This window comes from Myotis davidii, unplaced genomic scaffold, assembly GCF_000327345.1.
Source record: "Myotis davidii unplaced genomic scaffold, ASM32734v1 scaffold544, whole genome shotgun sequence".
Classification (NCBI taxonomy): Eukaryota; Metazoa; Chordata; class Mammalia; order Chiroptera; family Vespertilionidae; genus Myotis; species Myotis davidii.
The window spans coordinates 679,476-686,649 of NW_006297018.1; the positions used below are offsets into that span (position 1 = coordinate 679,476).

A 7,174-nucleotide genomic window follows, 5' to 3' on the forward strand; every position below is an offset into this window, starting at 1 on the left:
TGCCTGCGCTCGGTCAATAAAAACGGTGTGAACGGGCCGCGGTCGCTGTGCGTCTGAGAGGAAGTGGAGGCCAGAGGTGCCGAGGCCGGCGCCGGGCCCCGCACCCGCTGTCGCCGCGGGGAGCCCAGCGCAGCCCCGCGGGACATTTAATTGGGTATCTGCCCTGTAATAGTGGCCATTGTTAGAGCAATTAGCGAGAGACAATAACCGCCAAGAAGCGTTTAAATCCGATTCCCTCCGCCGGCTGCAGCCGAGACCCCGGCGCTCCGGAAGAGAGGAGCCGGGCCTGGGAGGAGAGGTCTGCCGAAGTGTCGGCGCCCTTCCTTTCGGGTTTTGTCTTAGGTGTGGGAATCCCAATGGGGTAAGTTAAAGCGGGGAGAGAGACACCAGGTCCTCGTCCTGGAATGCCCTGGCTGGGCCTCGCTAGCCCCGCGGGGCGCCCCGGGACCTCCGCGCCTGCTGGCGGCCAGCGTCTGAGCTGCGGCTACGCGCGGGTCCCCGATGCCTGGGGGAGAGTGAAAAGCAGAACAGACAGGGACGCGGACGCCGGCCTCCTCCCTCCTCATCCCGAGGTCCCCCACCTCGATCCCGCGAACCGTCCCAATTTCATTCTCCGCTGGGAGAAGGGACAAAGCAGAGAACCCCCTTCTGGCGCGTACACACCTCCCGCTCTACGGAGCCAACCCCATCATCCCCTCCTCCTCCTGGGCCCTGGTATTAGGTTACCGCGGCCGGGCGAAGGTTTTTACTGGATACGAGAATAGCGCAGGTAAAGCTGTACAAACAGCTCGCCGGCTGCCGGACCGGAGGGTTACGCTGGGGACACAGCCCAAGGCGCCACTGCCTGGCCTCGGCTGTGCGGGCGGCACGACGGGGGAGCCGCTCCGGCGCACGGGCTAAACACGTTAAATCTGCAGTCCCCGCCCGAGTCCCTTCTCTTTCCCGCATGAACTGAAGCGCAGAGCAGCGAACTCACAGGGCGATGAGAAAGAAGCAGGCAGTGTGGGGGCCGTGCAGGCTGTTCGCTTCCAATGAAACAGCGAGCCGGCGACCTGGGCAACGCAGAGGAAAAGGGGGACCCCAAAACTCCGGCGATGGGAAGGTGCCGGAGGTGGAAACGTCAAAAGGGAAACCCGTGGGAACTGGGGCGAAAAGAGGTCCGCGGGCGCAGCCCTCCTCCCGGCTCCCACGCCCACCCGCGCCAGGCCCGGGGTCCACCTGTCCTGGGAAATGAGCCAGCACTCTGGGCGCAGTGTGTGGTTTTATTTACTTGGTTTGTTTGTTTATTCATCTATCACCGGTTACAATTCGGAAAGAAACCCGCCCAGACCAGGAGGAGCGGCGAGAGTCGTGGCTTTGGAGCGTCAAAGGGAGAGAGGCACTCAGATTGCCCCCCTCCCGCTCCGCCCCCAGCGCAGGCCGGGCCCTCCAGCTCGGAGGGATCCTGGCCCTCCGTCAGCCCCGAGCCACTTCTCCGGAGTTGAGAAAAACCCTGATTGTAGCGAGATAAAAATGGGGCAGGTAGGGGTGTAGCGGAAAGGGGGAGGAGGGAGGGAGAGAGCAGGGGATTTCTATGTTTTAGTTTGACAATGCAGAGGTCTGAGGGGCTGGCACAGCGGGGAGCCCCGGGGGTTGGGTAAAAGAGAAAGATTTCCCCTCGTGGGTGAGTGGAAAGGCATGCGAGTCACCTCGGAGGACGGAGGACGGGCGCACCTCCCAGCCCTGCCTCCTCCTGGCCTCTGCGGCTGGCTGAGGGGGGGTGGGGGCAGGAGGGAGCCACAAAGAAAAGGAAAGGGTGGGAGCGCTCCAGCAGGTCCACGCAGTGCTTCCGGGGCCCCTGGCCGCTGATCCGGCCCCCCAGATGGCTCTTAGGAAGGGGCTCGCAAGTCTAGACCCTCCTCCTGTGGTGTCCTCAGGCCACTCGGCTGAAGCCACCGGGACTCCCAGGGAAGTGGTCAGCATGCGGGATTAACTCACGGAACTCCTGGCCCCACCATTTTCCAGGCGATGAGGCCTGCAGGTGGGCACCTGCTTCACTCCCCGTGGCCTTCCCGCCTCTCCGCTAGACGCCCGCCGCCTCACCGCCACCACGTCCGAGACCCGTGCCTGCCCTACCCCGGTCCCAGGCCGGAGTCCCAAACGCTCGCTTCCTGCCGCCTCTCCTCCGGCCACTTCCAGGTGGCATCTCAGGAGGACGCGTTCTCTTGGGGTTATTGCGTTGTCACTTCTCTCAATGAGCCCGAAGACCCGGGGTGTGATTTTTGCTGGAAAACCGACCCTGAGCTCCAAGGGATGGGGGAGTTCACCACCGGGAGAGGACAGATGGGGAAGGGTAATTTCGTTCAGATCAGGGGACAGTTGAGGCGAGCTTCTAAAAGCACATCTTCCTCTGGACCCGCTGGAGAACCCACGGTAACCTGTGAATGCGCCCCGCTCAGGTGGGAAGACGCCATCCTGCGCGCAACCCGTCGCCTTTCTTCCCTTGAAGGATGCGCCTAGCCGACTGCCTCTCCCCGCCAGGACCCCGGCTGGCGCTGGACTCTCCGCCGCCTGCCACTTGGTGGAACCCAAGCAATTTGTTATATAAAACAAAACAGCAACCACACACTTGTGCCTGCAGACCCGCAGCGACAGACATGCAGGGAGACTCGCTCAAGCGCCTGGACAACGTTTTTTTTCTTTCTGGTCCTTCTAACCGACCGTCACCACCTCCAGCCCCTTCTGTCCAGTGGCCAGAAGCAAAGGGAGGTTCGGACCCCAGCTCAGGGGCTGCCTTGGTCCAGGCATGGCTGTCGCTAAGCCTCTCTCCGGTTACTCCAACCGTTAAGAAAAAGAGATGATCAAGAATACTTTGTCGGCACACAAAGACACCGCGGAAAGAATGCACATTTACCTTCAAACGGGCTCAGATGTGGAACATGAGGCAATACCTCAGTGCAGCCCAGCAATGGTTAGGATAACCCCTGCTGGAGAACACTGGTTTGTTTGGGGTTTGTTCTTTGGAATCTTTTCTCACATACCTTGTCCGGGACACAAATTGCCTTAACCTCCAGAAGATGGGTTCTCAGCCATCCAGCTCCCACATACCTACCTGCCTCTTCCCAGGCTCTCTGTGTGGCCCTGGGCTGCTGGGCATCCCAACAAAGAAGTTCCACCAGAGTACTCGGGCATGCACTCCCATGCCCTCACTGCGCGCCCAATGACCCCCACCTCACATATTGTCTGGAAAAAGGCAGGGTGGAATTCTCAAATAAAGGAAATGTAGCTTCTACTGTCTCTGGGCTTTTGGCTGGAGAGACAACCCAACCCAGAATCCCCAGGGCTAGGGAAGAGCTCTTGTGTAGAATAGAGGGGTGGGCCTGCAGGTACAGGTGCTTGGGCTTGTGTACCCAGTGCCTCTCACCAATGCCCTTAGAATCCATCTGGCTCCTTAAGCCAGGAACCCCAGGCCTTGCAGAGCCACCGCCTGAACCTGGAAGCTGAGCCTCCTGCTTGGTCCCATGCGGGAATCGATCATGGGACCCAAACCCCACCTGGATCTTGGTCAGTCTGACCTGGACACCCTACCTTGCCCAGGATTCAAATGGGCAGAAAACAATTTCTTTCCTCAAAATTACACAAACATTTAAAAGGTTTAACGATAAGCCCCCTCCCGCAAACAGCCATTTGGGCCCTGCAAGCATCAGACACCCAAGTCCACTCTACCAGCCTTACTGGGACTCCCTTCCCAAGCCTGTCATAGGACCAACAGCCCCTCACACACACACCTTTTCTGCCAGAGCTGCTAAAAGGATAGAAGCGCTGCAAATGCTACATTATTATTTTCTCTTTAAATTTTGTAATCTCTCATACACAATCCAAGCGTCCCTGGGTGGATGTGCCTGACAGAGGAGGAAAAAAGAACTAGGAAACATGGGAACCAAACGGAGGGGAGTTCTTGCGGGTTGGAGTCATTTTCATTCTCTGCCCTGGACAGAATTACCCCGTGTCCGTTTCCTCACACCCTTGCATATCTGAGAGGAGGCAAAGGCATCTAAAAGAAACTCTCCTGCCTACATGCACTCACCCTCCCTTGCATTTAATGTGTTTTGGTTGGGAACCTCTGACGGAATGACTATTCAGAATCTGTTGGTCCAATGTCCCAGGAGAAAGTAAAATACTTGTCTCCTCTTCCTCTCCTGCTCCTCACAACCCTGGGCACCCTCTCTCCCAGGCAGCGGTTTTCTTACTTGCCTCAGGGTGCTTCTGGAAGCAAAGGTACTTCCAAGCCATCAGCCCCCCTCCCATTCCCCCACCACCACCACCTCCATGTCAGATGCCTACACAGCTGGGCTCCAACTTTTATCTCACAGCACACAGCTGCTTCTTTAATTATATGCAGAGACAATGAGCCTAAACAAACACTTGTAAGCAGAGGGAAATAAACATGAAATTGACACTGGGACCCTGCAGCCACCTTGAAAGAAGACTGAGCTGCTCCTCCATAAATGGGTTCTTTTCCCCAATGCTCTGCCCTGCCTAAATGGAAAATGTGTGCCCAGCCCTTCCCAGACATTTCTGCCGGCTCTTATTTTTCGGTATAGTTTTTCTTCACAAGCTTCGTTCTATTAGCTCTTTTCTCCAAACAAGGACATACACACATGCACACACCATGCTCGCCCAAGGTCATTGCAGAAAGCCCAAGATTTCCAGTGACCAGAACGAACAATAGGACTGAGGTTTACTTCACTTTTCCCCAGAGGCAGCTATCCCTTCGGAGCCCTTTTAATTCTCTCCGCGTGGAGCAGGGGGGAGCCGGGGGAGCGAGTGCAGAGTTAGAGGGAGAAGATAGCGATATTCACTGACCTGGGTAGCTCGCGCCTGCTCCTGCCGGCCAGCTGTTTTTTATTATTTCCTGACTTGCCAGAGCTTTGAAGGCAGAAACGACAGGCAGACTTAGCCACTGTTGTCGCCGCCGCGGGTCCTCACTGCTCCAGCTGCTTACGGCATCTCACGCAGGCTTCGAGCAAGAAGTAAAACCTGGGTGATGTGCATCCTTCCTAGGAACCCCCTCCCTCCCTCCCTCCCTCCAAACTGCACACAAGGGATGGACGAAGCTGGCAGAGTTGGGGGGATGGGGAAAGATAGCCTCAAACGTGATCAGCCCCTAGAGCCAACAAAGCCCACTCATTGTACTTGGCAGGGTTGGAATTCACATTGTAAATGTCATAGGTAGTGTTGACTGGGTCATTACCTACCATAGATATAAAAGCTTTTGTGGAGTTTTTCTCCCATTTTGGAGAAGTGGGAACCCAGTGGGAGTTTCTAGGGATACAACTGGTGGCCAGCATTAGCAGGGCCTGTACCCCACAGGGCTTTCCCCCTCCTTTCTGACTGTTCCTCCTGTTTCTGTTTATGCTAACACCTCAAAACATGCAACCACTCTCCAGCCACATCTGTCCTTAGCCACCACTGGCCAGTAAAAGTTAGGAAAAGCAGGATGCTGGGTGACCGGGCTCTGGGCCTCCCTACTTTGGGCCCTCCTCGTGGTGGGCATGGAAAGCTCAGAGGCAGAGGTATCCATGCACCCAGGAAGTAGAGGTTTGGGGAGGAGACTCTATAGGGCTCCCCATTCATTTCATAAATATTTCTAGGGGAAATTTCCCTTGTAGGAGCATGAGATGAGGAGAAAGAAGCAGAAGTTGCTCTGAAGATCAAATGTCTAAGGAAAATGGTCCCATTTGTCGACCCACCCACCCAGCAACTCCAGCCCTCCCCTTCAAAGCCCTCCCCTCCTGTATCATACCTACTTTTGCTGGTGGAAGATCAAAATAACCCATGGAGGGGTCTGTCCTGAATAAATTTCTGCAAGGGTAAAATGAAACTCCATAAACATTGGGGTAGAAAGGTCAGGGTCCATTTGTTTTGACAGGTAGAGTTTTGCCTTCACAATATTTATACAATAAGACTATGGAGACTGACTTTAAAAATAAATAAATCTTTGGGGAGAAATAAAACAAAAAGTGTCCATTGCCAGGCCAGGAAGTCACGAAGTTTCTTGTGCTGGAACCAGTGCGGTAGGAAGGAATTGCCCAGCTTAACGGTGCGAGTTCAGCGGTGGCTGCAGGGCTGCGGGGCGGCCAAGGCCATTGGTCAGCAAGGTCAGAACCAGTGGGGCAGAGGTGGGGCGGTGACCCAAGGAGGGGCAGTTAGGGAGCGTCAAGGAGTGCGGCGTGAGAGTGAGACTTTCCGTGGAACGAGGTGTCTGGAGAGCAGGTACAGAGCGATGCCCAGGCCAGGGGCGCCAGGGGCACCAGGTTCGGGGTGGGAGGGAGGTCCCGGAGTGCGGCCGCAGCCTCCAGCCGCCCAAAGCCCCTGGAATCAGACATACCACCACCTGTCTGTGCCCTCGGCTCCCACAGACCCTCGGGATTCCGGGTTTAAGCCGAGAGTGGGGGTAAAGGGGATTCTCTCTTGCCAACCTGACCAGAAGAGGGGGGGGTTCCCTGCCGTTGAGAGAACCCCGAAGCCCACCTCAGTCACAAGTTCAGCCCCTCCTCCCCCTCCTGCCCTCTCGCGCCCTCCTTCCGCCACCAAGTGGAAGAGCCAAATTCTCTGCCGCCAGGGTGCGGCAGGGCTGCGCGTTTTGAGGACTCAGGGGGGCAAGGTCACTCTGTAGACAAGCTTTCACCAACTTGTTGCCCTGGCGCATCCCACGGAGCTGTGTGGACTGTGCCAGGGAGGCTGCGAAGGGTCAGGCCGTGGCCGGTGGCGAGAAGAGGGTGGCGGGGACTCCGGAGCCCTTTTAGGGTCCTGAGTCCCCCTCGATTCTACCCGCGCACTGCCTCTTGGGGACCAGGACTGCGGGCTCCTGGAGGAGTCTCCTCAGCCTTGGTGTTAGCTATAACCCACCCAACTCGCCGTCCACCAAGCCTGTGGGCTCTTTGTGTCTTTCTCCAAAGTCCCCTCCCCACTCTGGTCCGTATTGTGGGTCCCAATCTCCCACCCCCTCTCCTTTGGCATCCTTCCCCCACACACACATACACACGCACAGACTCGCCCCCCAGTGGAAAGCCCTGGTCCCGGCCCATAGACTCAGGATCCCAACCCCCTGGAACCCAGGACAGGCTCCGGATCTGGCTTCTCCAGGCCCCCTCGGTTACCCCGCGCGCGCACCCCTCGCCACCCTGTCCAC

The 7,174-nt window shown here is 57.2% G+C and overlaps 1 protein-coding gene across 1 annotated transcript in view; it reads right to left on the minus strand.

Annotated features, from left to right (window-relative positions):
• The window catches only part of GATA3 (GATA binding protein 3), a 28,580-nt gene extending 23,579 nt beyond the window's left edge, over window positions 1–5,001 (minus strand). The window contains exon 1 of the mRNA XM_006772601.2: window positions 4,846–5,001. The gene's annotated coding sequence lies outside the window, so the exon portion shown is untranslated. The remainder of the gene's footprint in view (window positions 1–4,845) is intronic.
• Between the last annotated feature and the right edge of the window lie 2,173 nt (window positions 5,002–7,174).